Genomic DNA, 18,835 nt, shown 5'->3' with positions numbered 1-18,835 from the left:
GATCGAGGCAAAGTTTCCTTTTGGGGACTTCATTTGAAATTGGGACAAAAATTGAAGTTGGAAAAGAGGTAATACATTGCAATATATATCGCACATATGTCGCAATATGTTTAAAATTACAATAATATCGTACCGTGACATACTGTAAGTATCGTGATGATATCGTATTGTGAGGCCTCTGGTGATTCCCAGACCCCTACTTGTCAGGCTACAATTATCTGTGCAATAATGCATGGAAACAGCACCAACTGTGATTTTGCACCCCACCTTACAACTATAGTTTAATTACTATAGGCCGAGTTGTAGTTAGAAATAATTGTGTGTTACAATGAAGGTGGATTTATCCCGTATTGTACGATTACATTTAAGTCACTATTTTTTTTTTCCCTCACCACAGACGTTGCCCAGAAGATTGCCTTCCAAGTGATGAGTTTTTATCTGCCCATTCCACATAGGCTATTTATTCTTTGCAAATTTTGCACTCAACCCATTCAGCCTGTTTTTAATTTATTTTTTTTATGCAACAGTTAATTTTTATGTATATTTGCTTTTCTGTAGCCTAGTTATTGTTTATTTCATTTCATGTTTAATATGTGTGTTTATGTATGCACCTTTCACCAAGGCAAATTCCACGATTGTACTTATTGTGGCAAGAAAACCTTTTCTGATTCTGATTTCTGATTCAACTTAGTAATATGGCTTATGGATGCCACTGCCGTAGTGACAGAAAGGTGCGGGTTCATTCAATCTACTAGCCATTTTGCCGCCATATCTCTTTAGTCAGGTTGGGACCATAGACAGTACATAAGGTTGGGACCGTGGATGTATTGTGTTGGGACTACTATACCATGTATGTTACAAATGAACTCTGTTAATTTTGACACTAGGCCTACTCTAACATACACACATTATTATTATTTTTATTATTAAGTAACAAAATGATATCGTTACTGAGAGGCTTTTATGTAGCTAGTTAGGAGTGTTTTTTGGGAAATGGGAGGGTTTAGGTTCTAAATTGTGATTGGACGAAAAACTGTCAATCCAATCTCACAAGACTTCTTTTGTTTTCTACGCTGCCAATTTTTAATGCGTGATAATGTTTGGACATTCATGTTGGTGGTGGATAAGTCAAGTTTCTTCACGTGGAAATATTCTCACTACTTATGTTTCGTCGAGCAGCAAGAATAATTTAGTAAAATGGAACTTGTGCCCTGGCTCCAAGGTTCTATCCACTGCTAACAGCTAACGTTGATGCTAACCCTTCGAAGCACCTGGACGAGCTATCATGCCTGCAGGAAGCTAGCCAAAGACCCGGGAACGTCTGAGCTAACTCAAGGCACTCTGCCCAAACAACCGAGGCTCCGACTCCTGGGACCCAGGGACTAACAAACTAATACGGTACGTAAAAACTATCCACCCCCTCTCTGTCGAGTCAACCGCTTCTTATTCTTCTTCTTCTTTAGAGTTTAACGGCAGTTGGCATCCAAGTCGTTGCATTAAGAGTCAACCGCTTAATAGTGTTCCCTCCTGTTTAAATGTGTAGCTAGCGCCGCCCACTCTGGTAATACCCGGTTAAGCTAATAGCTAGCTAGGGGGAGGCAGTCTGTACAGGTGTTATGCCGAGTTTTGCATGCCTGCCGACAATTGCATCCACAAGGGAAAACTAATGATTTTAAGGGCAAAGTACTGTTGAAAAACGGTATACTCTTCTGCGTCAGGTTCATCATTGGTGATAAATAATCTATACGTATATTTTAAAGTTATTAGAGTGATCAATGTTTTATCATTCTCCGTAGTAGTAGTAGCATTTCCTTGCACTGCCCGTGAGGTGGATGCAATTTTCGGCAGGGATGAGTAATTTGTGGGTGCATTCACGGCAGACATGTTGACATGTCATAGTAGGAAAAGCACAGGTGAATTCAAAACCATTACTGATGGTTGCATTCCACTTAGGAGAGGCCCTGTTATTGTGCATGCTGACTCACTGAAATAGCTTACTGGGACACTTCATGGAATTGAGCCATCGTTAAGGTGATCAATTTCAGCTGTGCTTTTCCTACTAAGTCAACATGTCTGCTGTGAAAAAGACACACACACACACCCACCCCTAAATTGACATAAATGATGTCATTCAAAACAGGAACATGCTGAACCAAACTGGGGAAACGCCATCATATGTGAGGAAACATCAGAGGCAAGACTAGAGGTCGACCGATAGTGGATTTTACCAATAGCTAGGTTGTGCCGTATTTGCGGATAACGATTAATCGACCAATAGTATTTAGAATTGATACACCCACAGCAATGCTACACAAGCATGTTGTCTTAAGCAGTTCTCCTACATATTTGGAGTCATCCAGTGCAAAAATAAACATAATGAGCATCATAATTCATATAAAGGACAAACCATTTACATTTCTTCAAAAAAGGCCCAAATGTATGCCAAATCTCAAAACAGTGCTTCTCTGTAGAATGGTTTAGAACGGTAACAGACGATCTCTGACCTGGAGGGATCTATCGTTCCCACTATATACTCTCTGTTCTCGCTTGGATGCCCATATAAGGTGTAATGTGTGACGGACCTGCCTCCCCATTGGTTGAAAACATAAACAAAGGCATCATGGGAGATTTCCTTGTCGGTAGCACGGAGTTAGCGGCAGAAATGACCGAAAACGTGATGAATTATGGACATCAAGTGGATAAATCTTGGATGTAACAGTTAGGATTTAATGCTCAACAAACCTGAAAAAAGTTCCAGGCTGGATAGAAAATCACCTGTAAAGGCTAGAAAGACACCAAAGATACCCCCTTGACGATTAATTCGTTAGCTTTTAGCTGCAGCAATCAGTAAGTCTCTACGTTTAACTGTTATTAAATTATCTAAATATGAATCAGTGGTGCCGTTTGGGATCGTGGACGATCCATTTGGGTCGGACTTTGTGCTTTTGTCGCCTGTCGACTTTGTGCTTTTGTCGCCTGGCTTTGACAAGGGGGGAGGGCGGAGAATTGGCATCAACTGTGTGCTCGGCCATCAGCTGTGTGCTCGGCCATCAGCTGTGTGCTCGGCCATCAGCTGTGTGCTCGGCCATCAGCTGTGTGCTCGGCATCGAGTGGTATTTCAGACTGGACGTGCTGCGATGATAGCTCCGTTCACAACGACAAAACGCACAGATCACTTTGGTCTTGTCAATGGAACCATTTGGCAACTTTTTAAAAGTAAACTTTCCATTCAGAATCTTATTGGCATCCATTTTATCCACTCAAAACGTAACTTTATCCTACTAGCTACTTTTTGGCCGGCTCGCGAGCCCAAACAAGTGTGTGCGGCATGCCCGTTGTTGTGTTTCCGGTCTAGCTAGATCCGGTGTGATGTTGTAGTTTTTCTAACGTTACTAGTTGTTGCAACAGCATGTGCAACATGGCCAAAAAGAAACTTAATCTAAGTGATAAAAAAATTGACACCGTTAAAATGGGTTTGCGATAACGCCGTTAATAACACGTTTAACTGACAGCGCTAGTTTGAATACATGAGTTACGTTGCTGGTAACATCATGCGCACGCACGCACACACACACACACACACACACACACACACACACACACACACACACACACACACACACACACACACACACACACACACACACACCACTGTGAGCGAGTTGTGCAGTGACAGCCCGTGAAGCATTTGAAGCCGATGGATGGCAGAAGAAACGGCCCGTGGTTTCAATTTTGCTGATAATAAATGGTACACACGGTCTTTTCTTCCCCTCGCCTTTCAGTTGAGTCAGCATTTTGCGGTTGTCAAAGAATTCGTACTTTAGAAAAGCGCATAAAAATAAGTGTGCTGTGGGAGCTCAGCCTAGTGCAGCTGCACTGGTTGATTTAGGCAAAAGCCTCTCCGAGCACAGACCGCTCCCAAGTTCACACGTCTGGCAATTTGCAGCCGCCGCATGAATAGAAAGCAGCGGAGGGCATTCTTCACGTAGCCATTCTGAACACACATTTAACACCTTTGTTCCTGTGGGTCTTTAATCCCCCCTTGAACTGAATATCAATTAACAAGCGCCTCTTTATAGTCAGGTTTGAGAATAGCTGATGGTTTCAAAAAAAAATGTCAGGGGGGGGATTTCAAATGGCTGCCTGTTCACTTAGCACTTAATGGTGCTTTCTGGGAGTCCTGCCCTTGTTGCGCTGTGTCTTTTATGGTCAGATACAAGTTGTGCAGGGAGAAAAATGCCATCTGGGCTCTGTGCCAGGGGCTGGTGTTTCACAGCAGCTACCGCCTTGCACCGGGATGTGATGAGAAACATGCAGGGAGAAGGGGTCTGAGGTGGGGAGGGGGGAGCCCTTCAAGGTGCCACTCACATGGAGATGCAGCTGGGCCAAACAAGACTTCCATCAGCGGATACACAAAAGGTGAGCTGGCGGGTCTGACTGCCTCGTTACTGGAAGCCCAGCAGCCGCCACCAAACTGCTGAGATCTGCTTCTTTGGGCCGTCGGCGAGGGGCAACGCTAATCAACTTCTGGTGCTAATGAGTGATGTTGAGCATAAATCTTTTCTCACGGGATTGGCTGTGTTGTTGCTGTTGGCTGGGTTGCTGGGGAAAGAAGCATTTCACTGCAGGCTGTAGTCTGTTTGCGCTTTTTCCTCAAATATATATTTTATTTTTTATTTTTTTGTTGAGTTAACTCCAACCTCAAAACTGGGCCTGCTTTCTGTCACTTGCCTTTGTTTTGTTGAAACACATCATCTTGCCTTGCGGTCTGGGAGTTTGAAGACGAGGGGAAGTGAGGTCACCTCATGCTTGACCATCCCACTACCCACTCCTTGGCTGGATCTCTAGGAACCAGGGATGCAATTTGTAGAACCTGTGATGCAGCCCTTGTTCTGTATTTGTTATCTCTGGTCATAGACACCTTACCTTGCACTGCAGCTGGATTCTCACGTTATAACATATCGCACGAAAATCCCTCTTGTCAGGCTTCAAGTAATGCGTTTGAGTAAAGGCAGCAGCGGGACCAACAACCAGTCAGCGTCCGGTGAGGAGCTACTGGCAGCTACGGCTGTGGTTTAGGTGTGTGACGGCCGCGACTGTTCGCTCAAAACAACATGATGGACAGATAGACAGACGGTTCACCCAATCACCTGCCAGGTATTTTTTGAAAGTGCCTGCCCTTTTATGAAGTTACCAATGATGGGGTTAACAAGCCATCCGGCGCGTCAGGTTAATAGACCCTGGGAGTTTTGGCTGAAAAAGTATAAGTACGTGCCACCAGTCTCCTCTCCAAACACACGGCGTGGCACTGTGTCCATGGTCTGCATTCAATCAGCACATGTGGAAAGGACCCGGCATGTGTTCGCCCCCGATAAGACTGCAACAGGATGGAGAGCTGACATCACAAGATGGTCCCAGGGGATTATGGGATTGTAGTACTATGCAGACCATAACCTGTCTTCATTTGACCAGTGATGAACATATAGTGATATGTTCAATGTATCGTCAATGTAGAGACATGATATCTGTATCATGCCTATCTAAATAGAGTGATGCTATCAGGACAAATACAAACAAAGCCTATGGAAGGGAATGATAGCTTTGTCAGTGACAAAGCAGTGGACCCTTTGTCCACTAGCCAGAAGAGCTCTGTTTAGTGTTTAGAGCTTAGTGTGTGATGGGAGTGGCAGAGTCAAAAGCAGTGTGTGGAAAAACCACCACTGTGCTCTTATGTTTCCTAACTGTTTTTCTTGAAATTACCTTTTAAAACAACTTAAAACAGTGGCGGCTTTTTGCATATTTTCAATTTTAGTCATTTTTTTTTTTTTTTACTTACTTTTTCAATGTGGTTTTATACCTGCAATAAAATGCATTACTTTCTTAACTCTTTCTTAACGTTCTTAATTAGTCTTAATGATGTAACTCGTAAGTGCTATTGCATACCCTTCTTTCAGAAGCAGCTAATAAGAACCGAACACAAACAATCCGGAGCACTAAGCACTCCCATGGAAAGCACTCCAGACATTCAGCATTCAGTTTCCCATTTAGGCAAAGTCACAATCAGCAAAACGAGTGCCTTGGCCTCCAGTCAACGAAGAAAAGGACCGATGCATTTAATATATGAAGAAAAATTCGCTGAAGCTCAAGGCCGTAAATCATTACCTCAAGCCCTTTCAGCCCACAATTTTCTTCTTTAATTTGCCCTCCCTCCCCCACCCTGTGGCCCAGATCACTGAGGAACTCACTAAGAGCATTGTTCCTCCTGCCAACTCATCTTGGCATATCTAGTTTTATTTAAAACCCTCCGGCTGTTTGGAAGGAGGACTGAATAAGCGGTGTTAAAGGTATTTATGAGCTTGTCCTCAAATAACCTTCCTTTAGATCAACAGTTTGACAATACATGTGACAGTAAACTTGATGTTGGCAGTCCCTATGAAGAAGTTGTCTGCTATGACTGATGTTGGCTGTGATGGCTGCCAAGCCAAGATGTATTAATTATAGTAGCTTTCAAACACACTGATCTCAATAAAAGACGCAATGTTTGGAAATGACCAGTCTATTTTTTCAGTCAGGTTTTACTCATATCAGAATCCAATTCTTAAGATGGTTAATATGTATCAGCAGCAAGCACATGGTTAAACCAAGTCACAAATAGGAGCAGGACTAAAAGCTGCTTGGACCAGTGGTCTGAGACACTTCCCTGCCATGTCCCTAGTTTGAATCCTGTCTTTGCATGTGCTTCCCTTGTATCAAATAGTATGTCAGAAATGTAAGCTGTATTGCTGAATTCATGTATTTCTGTTCAATATTATATTATGGAAATATTTTTTTTTTTTTTTAAATGCAGCAAGTAAAACAAACACAAAAAGCATAGCAACTCAATATTTTATTAAGGTGAAAACATACAGTAATACGGTTCTCTGCTTTTAGTTCAAAGCTCATGATAATAAAAGCAATATAAAATATGATAAACAAATTTTTGAATTCAATCCACCGTGGAAAATATACATTCTCAGTGATGACTTGACAAAAATCCCAACTTCGAATTGCATAGCTGGTTTGATCCCTGGTCCCTGCAGTCTACATGGGCAAGTGTCCATGGGCAAGATACTGAAGCCCAAATTGCTTCTGTGGGTGTATTAGCAGGTGGCACATGCATGGTAGCCCTTTGAGTATTCGCTAAGACTAGAAGGCACTACATAAATGCAGTCCATTTACCGTAGCACTAGTGGTGCATGATATATCGGCCGCCGATATAATATCGGCCGATATGGTCATTTTTTTACACATCGGTATCGTTCCGATGTCAAAATAGGGCCGATGAATAGAGCCGATGTGAATCATTCCTGTGTATTTGACGTGTGTAGGCTTAGATGTGAGTGTGTGAGAATTTAGATTTAAATCTGACCTGTGGAGGGCAGTAATACGCTTAACAGCGTCTATACTGCTGAAATCAGAAGAAGAAGAAGAAAAAGTGTGGGCGGGGATGTTGGTTTTTGCAGACTGAATCTGCGGCGAAGTGGGACACTGGAAACTTTAGTAGACCACCGGCTCTCGGTGGGCGGGGGAGAGATGATTGTTCGGAAGTAAGAGGATGCTGTTCGGTTGCTGCGGCCCGCCGTACAGGTTAGTTTGACCAGAGGGCAGCGGCGGCGGCCGGAGTGGGCAGCAGCGGCGGCGGCCGGAGTGGGCAGCAGCGGCGGCCGGAGTGGGCAGCGGCGGCGGCCGAAGTGGGCAGCGGCGGCGGCGATCATGGGGGGACATTCTCAGCGGTGAAATGCAAACGGGGGCTGGAGTATAGCTAACCTAGCTAGGTGGAAAGCTAACGCTAGCCAGCCACCTGTTCCATCAATCCTGTTTGCAAGTGTCTGCTCATTAGACAACAAACTGGAGTACATCCAACTTAAACTAAACTCCAATCGCAAGTTCAGAGACTACTGTGTTTTTCTTGTTGTGGAAACATGTCGCCGGGTAAGAGTGGAGATTTTGTTAACACGGACTTGTGCAGAAATTAGCTGCTTGTATCCAACTAAATGCTAACTGCTGGGGAAGTTTGTGACTAGTAAATGCCGACCGTTTCACGCAAATTTACAACTGTGTTTATAATCTGCTACATTTAGCTATTGCACATACATGTAAAGTTCAGCTAATGCATACTAGCATTAGCGCTTGGTTGACTGTAACTGTAATACCTGTTTCGTATGTCGTTTTTATATATTTTAAATGTGTAACCATTACAGCCACGGTGAAATGTTGTTTCGTGTATATGGTTGAAATGACAATAAAACACATTTGGGTTGAGTTGAATGCTGCCTCACTGTCGGTCTGTAGGTGGATGTGGCTTGGGAGTAGAGTTTAAGCAGCGAAGCAAGTGCATTCTGGGATTTGGTGTCTTTCATCCATATGAGCAAAAACGCATTTTCTGGCTTATCTCGGCCTAGAAGGCACCAATTTCTATAATTTCAAGGGTGAGGCCTAACCTTTAAGTACTTGGCAGTTACTGTACTTCCAGTTCAGACTGCAAAAGCCAGTGTCTGTTCAGTCCAGTTTTTTCTGGCTCCATTTTCATATTTTACCTCTTTCAATACTTTTGGCTTTGGCCATTTAAGGCCTACTACTGTACTTTAAAGTTTTGAACTGTTGTACAATGTTCACAGAATACAGTGACTTGGTCTCAAGTGAGTTAGATGTTTATTGTGAATACTCAGGGTTGGCTTATTCATAGTGTGAATTCAGGACACACTTGTATCCTTTTAAAAATGTATTTTTATATAAATATTTAGATTTTCTTCTGAAAATCTGATGACAGCACACAGGTAAAGGTGCACAATATCAGTGATTTCTGAAAATAAATCACAAAAGTAAAAGAAATGCCTTTTGGAAAATAGTTCCTTATTTGATTATCATAAAAAATGTGTTCTATACAGAGATATCAACATCGGTAAATATCGGTATCGGCCATAACAGCAATATTAATATCGGTTATCGGTATCGGCCACAATTTTCACATCGGTGCATCACTACGTAGCACGTTTCATGCAAACCAATCAACAGTTGAGAACATCCTAATGCCACAGTGGCCAACTTATCCAGACCTGTCTGCATGGATGTCTGTATCCCTGAACATTGCTGCTGCTTTTAAAACCTAATTTTACCCTAACCTAGTTTCTCCTTGGATAACAATGCCTCAGTGGCAACCATTGAGATGGAGCCTGAAAAAATAACAGGATAAAGAAAATAGCAGAATACCCGGGATGAAAATCAATCGGTGGCTTTAACCTTGAGAATGTAGTTTAGTAGCCATTGTAGGAGGTCAGTGTATTTGATGGAAATTACTTTATGTCGGCCTCAAAATGTCCGAATAAAAACTACCAGGTTTACATTACAGATATTTGTTTTTATATTGAGCATTTTCCCCCTAAACTCTCCCATAATCCATTGCATTTAAGACTTGTGGTATCTAGCCGGACCTCTTTTTGTTTTGGCTCTCTGTCCTACTCAGGCATGGCCTTCAGACTGATAACTGTAACGACATGTCAGAACGTTTACAGGGGTTTAACCGCTTTTTCCCTCATTTTGCTGCATACTTCTTTGACAAGCCTGTCAGCAGTTACTGTATCTTAGGTTTGCTTTATTTAAGGTGAATTTAATTCAAATTAAAGGTCTAGTACAGTGCTGCTCATGAGTATAGGAACCCATGCTAAAGTTGACTAAAAAGAGGAATAAAAAAAAATCATCTTTTGGAAATTGATCTTAATGCCTTAATATAAATAAATTAGGAAAAATCCAACCTTTGAGAACACTAGTTTTCTTTGTGAATGAATAATGTATCGTAACTAAATAAATGTTCTTCCTTAAAATACAGGGGGCATAAGTAAGTACACCCCTATGTTAAATTCCCATAGAGGCAGGCAGATGTTTATTTTTAAAGGCCAGTTATTTCATGGATCCAGGCTACTATGCATCCTGATAAAGTTCCCTTGGCCTTTGGAATTAAAATAGCCCCCCCACATCATCACATACCCTTCACCATAGAGATTGGCATGGTTTAATTTGAGTTAGCCTAATAGCTGGTTTGATTTGCATTGAGAGATGATCTTATGGAAAGTACCCCATGCCAATCTCTAGGTATCTGGTCTCATGTTTTGTTTCTCACAGCTGCCTGAACCACTCTCGGTTGTTGAATTGTTGAATTGGTGCGCGAGGACTTCTATCGTGCGAGTGGCAGTTAATATCTGCACATGTGAAATAATATAATTTGCCTGTGAGCATGTTCTATCGCACTCGCAAATTGTAACATACATCTGACGCCATAGGCTCATATTCATAAGATGGCCGCAGTGAAAATGTGTGCACATGATGCCCTTCTTTGTCCTTGTTTATTAATCTCCTTGTGTGTGTGTGTGTGTGTGTGTGTGTGTGTGTGTGTGTGTGTGTGTGTGTGTGTGTGTGTGTGTGTGTGTGTGTGTGTGTGTGTGTGTGTGTGTGTGTGTGTGTGTGTGTGTGTGGAAAAGTGGCGAAGGTAAGGTACAAAGTCTGTGAGGGAATACTCCATGGTCCTCGGTCTCTTTGTGTCCATACCCTCCTCTGACTGTTTATGAGTGCAGCCCTGCTGTGCGTGTAGTATTAAAACATGTCATTTTCCCATACTGTATATAGAAAGAGTTCTATCAAAGCTTTGAAGATCTGTTATCTGCTGTGAAATCTAATAAGGCTGGCATCACACACTGAGACCCAAATAAACCGATGCTGTGTGACCTTTCCTGTCCATTTTAGCTCAGGAAACGTGTTCCACATAAAACTGCGTTGATAATGTGGAGAGCTGCGGTTCACTCATAGTAAAACCCAGCGAGGCAGTTGTCTCTTCTTTTGAACAGCAACATGCAGACTATCAATTTACACTAGAACTCCACTGATAGTGCACCCAACCACGCTTAAGGTCTACCACTTCTGCTAATAATAAATGCATGTGAAACTACAGGAACATGGCGTAACACACTGTAAAACACACTACCATTATTGTTTTACTGCAACATTTTGCAGGAACATGCATCAACCCGTCCTATTAGCTCTCCACGGTCAAATCAGCACAAAGGAAACACTGCGCTGCGATGTTCCGGGCTCGAGGTGCGTGCCATAAAATGACGTCACTTTAGGATGTTAAGGGAGGCCATGTGTTTGTGGGTGGCAGTTCCCCCATTGTGCCACCATGCCCTAGTTTAACTGTGGCTGGTTTGCCTGGCAACGTGGTGTTGATGCTGGTTAATAGTGGGTGACATGTACTTGAGGGCTGGATCCGAATATTCGATTATTCGGATATTCGTTTGTTGGGTAGGTATTGCATTTGTTTTTATTTGGGCATTTGAATATTTGCTTTTTGTTATGTTTTTCCTTTAATACTGTAATAAAGTTGAGATCGACATCATTTTTGGAGAAACGCAACCCAATGTAACCAGCAATAAGACATGTCAGTGTGTTTTGAGGCAGTGTGAGAGTCCCGTACAGGAAACAGGAAACATCACTGCCTCTATCGGCGCCACAAGAAAGATTGAAAACGCTATGAGGGTAAAAAGCTAAAGACAAGCACCAAACTGCCCGGGAGTTTATTTAGCAGCTGAATGTTTCCTGCAACAACAAAGTACAGTGCCTCCGTCTCTTTTCTTTCTCTCTTTCTCTGTGAAATGAAGTTGCATTTAGGTGCGGAGGGAAATGTTGAGCTGATCAGTTCCCCCCCCCTCCATGGCCACATGGCCACCACCACAGACGCTTCGAATATTCGCTGTTGATTAGTACCAAAGCTTCAAAGCACAAAAACACGGTATCCAGGACAGCCCAAATATCCTTGGCAACCCCACCTGTAACAGCCCTCCATGGACGGCCTCCTGTTCTGCTGCCGTAGCCGTTGAGCATATGTAGTGGTGACTTGGTGGGTCATTTCCTCCTCATCCATCCCGACGGTCGACCACCACTTGGTTCACCCGGATGCCTCGTCAACCCGTTCCCTTCAGCCACTGCAAGTGTTTTGGGGGCATGCAGGCAGATACAAATCTTCCTTTCTCTTGAAAATGAACACCGAATTTATCTTCTAATGTGCTGAATCCCAATAAGGTTAGATGAGAAACAGTGAGACATCAAGCATGCATGCAGCATATCTTACATTTCTTGCAAATTCCTATCCTGCTAATGAGACGGTGGGTAGTTGGCAAGATGGCGCCAGCGTGTTTGTCGGCTTGCCGTCAGCTCCTACCTGCCCGAGTGCTGTTGTGTCTGTCTGTTCTCCTCCTGTTGTCGCTCTGGCACTGCACCGATGCCATAAGGACTTATGATCACTCTGTACTGCTACATATCCAAAACTCTTTAGAGCTACAATCCACTGGGCGCTTTGGCCCACACTCCAGATGTCACCCGACGTTCATCAACTCTCCCGCGGACTGCGTTCGCCGGCTCTCCTGCTGCATTTCCCACCGCAAGAAGCGGCGCAGGAAGCGAGGAAATCGCGGAGGTGTTCGAGTGCGGATCAGGGGTTTTGCGAGTGTCTCTCATGCGCAATTTTTATCTCGCCGGTCCTCCATCGACATTGCAGAAAGCAGAGGCCTCTACTTGGCTCGCCGATCATGGGACCTGAGATACACTTCTATGTCATCTATCCATCTCTCCAGCTCGGTCATCGACGCTTGATTGACCCGCAGCTACACCAAGACTGCACATCCGAAGCGGCGGGGTGAACTTCCTGAATATTCGCCCACTATAACGCTCTCAATCTCCACAGCCTTTGGATTACTTTGCGGCTAAAGTGGCGCTACTGAACTGTAGGTTCGTGTCAAACAAGACCTTCATTTTAAACGACTTTTTTACCAAACGTGATCTGGACATGCTATTTTTAACGGAGACATGGATTGGCTCCGGTGCTGGTGAGACATCTGTCTTTGGCGAAATGTCCCTCAAACTGTTCATTCATAAGTACACCGAGGAGGTCAGGAAGAGGTGGAGGAGTGGCTTTGATCTTTAAAAATCGGCTTAAAGTACAAACACTCTCTGCTGAGACCTTTTCTTCCTTTGAAGTACAATGCGTAAAAGTAGAAACTGCTACTACATCATTGGTGTGCGCACTTGTTTACAGGCCTCCCAAATCAGACAAACATTTTATAAAAGATTTCTCAGACCTTCTGTCTCACTATGCAACATCCTATGACTGTTTGTTGATTTTGGGTGATTTTAATATTCATGTCTGTTGCCCAGGTAAACCCTTGGTTAGTGAGTTTTGCCATGTAATGGAGTCATTTGGCCTCCTCCAGCACATAAATCAGTCGACCCATGTTCAGGGGCACACTCTTGATTTGATTTTATCCCACGGATTTTCCATTGATAACATAAGCATTGATTCTCTGACCATATGCCTATTATGTTCAATGTTAAACTATTTAACTCACTGTATACAGCCAGATCTTCTGGCCACTACGCTCGTCATATTAACTCTTCCACTGCAAATGAGTTCGTTGAATGCTATTTGGGAAATGTTATCACTGCCCATGATCACCTCTTGAGCCCTGATGAGCTAATATCCTCCTTCAACACATCTTGCTCAGCTATCCTTGATACTGTGGCCCCTCTAAAACTTAAACGCCCTAATTTTAAATCCCAACAGTGGCTTGATGATTCCAATCGCCCTCTCAGGCAGATTTGTCGAAGAGCGGAGCGTAAGTGGAAAAAAGATCACCTCCTAGTTTCTTTAGAAATATTCAGAAATTCCCTGGTCAATTTCCAAGCTGCAGCAAAAAAAGCCAGGGCTAAGCATTTCTCAGACATTATAACTAAACATTTCCATCGCCCTAGAATTGGGGGAATGCTGTTCTACAGCATTCCACCTATTGTTATTTTATTTAATACCATAAACTCAATCGTTAACCCCCAAGTCTCTCCAGAGGTCGAGGCATCCCCCAATAGCTGTGAAGAGTTCTTGAAGTTTTTTACTGTAAAAATTGACCATATCAGAGCACAGTTCACTCCTGTTGTATCTGACACCCCACCATATTTCCCCATCACTACAGCTACCTTTGACCAATTCCAAGCAGTGTCCTACACTGAACTATGGGACATTGTAAAGCACATGAAACCATCAACAGCCCCACACGATCCCATCCCCTCACAGATTATCAAAGATGCTTTTGATACTGTTGGTGCGGCTATTCAATTTATTCTTAACTCCTGTCTTGCCACCGGCACTGTTCCTACATGTTTGAAGCATGCGGTTGTCCAGCCTATGCTAAAGAAACATAACCTCGATGCAAAGTGTCATAATAACTTCCGGCCTATATCTAAACTGCCATTTATCTCAAAAATTTTGGAGAAGGTGGTGTTAACGCAGATGCTTCCATACCTCAACTCCACAGAGATCCTAGAGCCATTTCAATCTGGGTTCAAAGCCCGCCACAGCACTGAGACAGCCCTGTTAAAGGTGACAAATGACCTCTTGCTCACTCTTGACTCAGGTGATAATGCCATTCTGGTCTTGTTGGATCTTAGCGCTGCATTTGACACTCTAGACCATGATACACTACTAGAGCGTCTCGAACAGTGGGTTGGCATTAAGGGTACAGTTCTAAGCTGGTTTCACTCCTACCTCCACCAAAGATCTTTCTCAGTATCCATAGGCCAGTACTCCTCATTCCTTGCCCCTGTGTCTTATGATGTCCCTCATGGATCCATTCTGGGTCCAGTACTCTTCAGCCTTTATATGCTCCCCTTAGGTAACATCATCAGAAAATGTAATATCTCATTCCATTTCTATGCAGATGACTCCCAATTGTACATCCCACTTAAATCCAGCAACTCCATGCAGCCTCTTTTAGACTGTTGGAACGAAATTAAAATCTGGATGGCTAACAATTTCCTTCAGTTAAATGATAACAAAACTGAAGTTATTGTCTCTGGCCCTTCAAAATCCAAAACTGCCATCCCTGCCGACCTTGGTCACCTTGCCCCCTATGTTAAACCCCATGCACGTAACTTGGGTGTTATTTTAGACTCCCATCTTAACCTGGAGAAGCAAATATCTTCTGTTGTAAAGTCCAGTTTTTACCAACTAAGAATAATTTCTAAACTCAAGTCTGTTCTGTCATACAATGATCTGGAAAAAGTCATCCATGCCTTCATAACCTCCTGCTTAGACTACTGTAACTCTCTCTACTTTGGTCTCCCTCTGACTCTGGTGGCACGGCTTCAGATGGTCCAAAATGCAGCGGCTAGGCTGCTCCTGAATACAAAAAAGCGTGAACACATTACACCTGTCCTAGCCTCCTTGCACTGGCTTCCAGTCCAGTCTAGGATAAAATTTAAAATACTGTTGATGGTTTTTAAAGCACTTCATGCCCTGGCCCCCAGCTACATAGCTGATATTATTCATCTTCACGTAGCCCCCAGGTCCCTCAGATCCTCCAGCCAAGGCCTCCTCTATGTCCCACGGTCCCGGCTTAAGCAAAAAGGTGACAGAGCCTTTTCTGTTGCTGGTCCTCAGCTGTGGAACCGACTGCCACCTGACATCAGAAATACCCCTTCAATTGTGATATTCAAAGCCAGGCTCAAAACTCATCTTTTTACATTGGCCTTCTCGGCATCTTAATTGTCTTATCCTGCTATGTTTGTAATTAAGTGTTTGTCTTTTGATGTACTTTTTAGCCTAAATCACTGATTTGTACGTGTTTTATTTTATTTTTCTTATTTTCTTATTTTATTTTATTACCCTGTGGCTAATGCGCTATGTACAGCACTTTGGTCAGCGCAAGCTGTTTTTAAATGTGCTATAGAAATAAACTTTACTTACTTACTTACTTACTTACTTACTATGTAAGATAATGTCTTATCATTCTCCCAAACACAAATACTTTACAAAGGTGTAAACAGGACTAAAGCTATGTATTGCTGTTTTCATAATGTGTAAAAATACTGAACATGTACTGAATATGTCAAATGCTTTGAATTTTCACTACCTGACTTCTACTGCTTCCACCAACAAGTACTGAAAGGTATGTCTGTCTGTTACCTGTGGGGGGCAGCAGCAGGCTTGAGATGCATCTAGGCTGCATGCAGTGTTAAAAGAACAAGAATAGGAATGAGAACAACAACATAGGGGTGATGAGAAATATTTGATACAGTTACAACAATGTAGGCTAAATTGTGTTATTATATAAATATGTGGAAAACATTCATTTTAAATTATTCCAAATTTCTAATCTGTTAACATTAGGCTACGTTAAACTCAGCCTATTGAGTTTGTGACAAATAAGACTTTATACATTAGAAACCATTTTACAATTCAAAACAAACATATTAATGAGACCAAATTTCTCTTTGCTGAAATCATTTAATCGTTTTTTTCAGCAGAGATGTTGACTGTTGAACATTAATGATGTTCCCATTCTATCCAGTCTCCAAAAATAGAAAATATGCACCATTTTCACAGAAGACATTTTGACAAGTCACAGTGAGAAGAGCACCGGTGTGGATAATAAAATGAATGATGGCTGAGTTCCATTTAACTGCTACAGTTTCATGGTCCAGGTATTATGCATGCTGGCTCACTGTCACACTGTCATGGCTTACTGGGACACTTGAATAGAAAGGAGCCACTCCCATCCCTCTGTAGTACAGGGCAGAGCTGTGATCTACGTATAGCCTGACCGAGACTTAGGGGTTTTGAGGCCAATACTGATAACCATATTTGGGAGTTAAAAAACATTATTTTTTTCGCATGAATACATATCATAAACAACAACATTGATACAGATCCCTTAGATGCATTTTTTCACTGAACTGTAAAGCTATAGAGACAAGATCTACCATGATATACTGAGTGAGACATTTTTACGGTAAACAAAAAAAGTCTTCTCTGGTGGACAAACTATGTAATGGAGACACTTCTAAATGACCTCAAACCTAGTTTGGCATTTCTGTGCATCAGTTTCTTTATTATGGTCAGCTGTTACTTATCGGCTGTCAGACATACACACTGATACCGCTATGTCTGTAATTATTATTTTTATTTTTTTATTTATTCATTTTTTTTTTAGAACAAAATAGGGCACTGTATCGGCACAATAGCACATTTTAATGGTGACAGCAATAAGTACAATTAGATGAGTCAACCCCGTGGCCATTGGTCCCAGTTCAGACATGTGGCAAGTGTCCATCATATTATCTGTCCAAGTCCAAATTATAGTCCACTCCCAAAAGTTCCAGCGGCCTCGTCCACTTTTGCAAGAGTCCTTTAATTGATGTGGTGTCCACGTTTTTTTTTCCAGAGACCCGACCTCTGAGATCAGAGATTTCCACATGGAAACAGAAGGTGGGTCATCACCGACCTACTTCACCATTATGGTTTTCCTTGCTAGCATTAAAATAAGCTAAATTCTGCCAAAATATCTGCCTGTCCAATTTATCGACCTAGCTCTAACATGATTACGTTATCCCACTTCAAGTGTGACTGGTTGGGTTCCCACATCATTTCCCCAAAAAAGTCTGTACTGTAGCGTACCGCTATCTCTCACAGACGCTGGTTTAGTGAAAGGAATAACCGGAAGTCGCGGCTAGCAGTGAGCTAAAGATCTAAGGAACAGCTAGCCTAAATGGAATGTAGCCATCATTAATGTTGTTAATCACGGCTGAGCTGTCCTTCTGTGACAGGTCAAACTTTCGGCTGTGAAACCGGCCTATAACTGACAGGAGATAAACCTTCCTGGCAATGTAGTTACAGTGAAATAGACCTTTTGAATATTAATATAATATAGTGATGATAAAATAAATAACATGAACTAAACAGTGTTGTAGACAGTGGCCACAGCATTTTAGTTTTTTTAAGCGGGACAGAGGATTTGCACAATTTGTGAAATGTTTACATGCTGACGAATCAGGAATGCTGAAGGTGTTTTTTTTTCATTAGATTTCTAATAAGAAAAGTTGCGCTGTAACAAGCAAACATATTTCAAAAGGAGTTTCCATCAGTAGCGAACATTCCAATCAGAGCTTTTTGCCAGTAAAGAATAGAGAGCTTGCTTCTTGTTTAATATAGGGTATGAGAATCTGACCATTCATTCTGTGGCCATGGTACATGGCTGTCACTTTGGGTTATAGGTAAATAGATGTGGCTGTCAGCAGAACAATACTGTAAAAACACATGCCTTCTGACTGAATAAAATAACCCAGAGGAAGCAGCTTAAGTCAGGACAGAATGAGGCCCAAGGTGGCACCCTGTACATTCCAGTCTTTGCTTGTGCCAGCTGTGTGTAGCGACAGGGTTTCGAATTCGTAATAGCTAGTCTGGGAGATTCACCAAATTGGACAGGCAATCCGAAATATCCCAATTAATTTGCATTCCATGAGCTACTGTTAGACGGCAATGGTTTGATAAGAATGGACTTTCAAATGAAAAAGGCAGGCATTTCTTTTGACTCTAGAAACAGTGACGCAAATATATTTGTTTTTTTGGGGCTTTTTGGCCTTTTTAATGGATAGGACAACTTAGGACAAAAAAGCGGGGAGATAGGGGATAACATGCAGGAACGGGAATTGAACCTCGGGCTGATTTGTAAAATGTATTAAATTCAGTGGGACTAAGCCTTTAGTACATGGGGCTCATTTCCTGTTCCTTTGCATGTGTGTCACCAGGTGAACATCAAACCAATTTAAACAAAAGTCAAGGACCCAAAAACATATTTGTTGGGTAAACCAGTTTGATTGCCCCCTTGTTAAAACATACTAGCACTGATTTGTAAAATGTTATTGCCATTAAATTCAGTGGTGGAATGTAAGGTCCACCAGAAGATCCAAATACACATTGTTA

The 18,835-nt window shown here is 42.4% G+C and overlaps 1 long non-coding RNA gene across 1 annotated transcript in view; it reads left to right on the top strand.

The window, feature by feature from the left end:
* The first annotated feature begins 1,010 nt into the window (after positions 1-1,010).
* Positions 1,011-18,835, top strand: part of LOC114567084 (uncharacterized) — a 77,192-nt gene continuing 59,367 nt past the window's right edge. Inside the window, exon 1 of the long non-coding RNA XR_003694116.1 lies at positions 1,011-1,398. This is a non-coding gene — a long non-coding RNA (uncharacterized LOC114567084). The remainder of the gene's footprint in view (positions 1,399-18,835) is intronic.

This window comes from Perca flavescens, chromosome 13 (assembly GCF_004354835.1).
Source record: "Perca flavescens isolate YP-PL-M2 chromosome 13, PFLA_1.0, whole genome shotgun sequence".
Classification (NCBI taxonomy): Eukaryota; Metazoa; Chordata; class Actinopteri; order Perciformes; family Percidae; genus Perca; species Perca flavescens.
The sequence above is the reverse complement of the archived record's forward strand: the minus strand, read 5'-3'. Positions and strand labels throughout refer to the sequence as shown.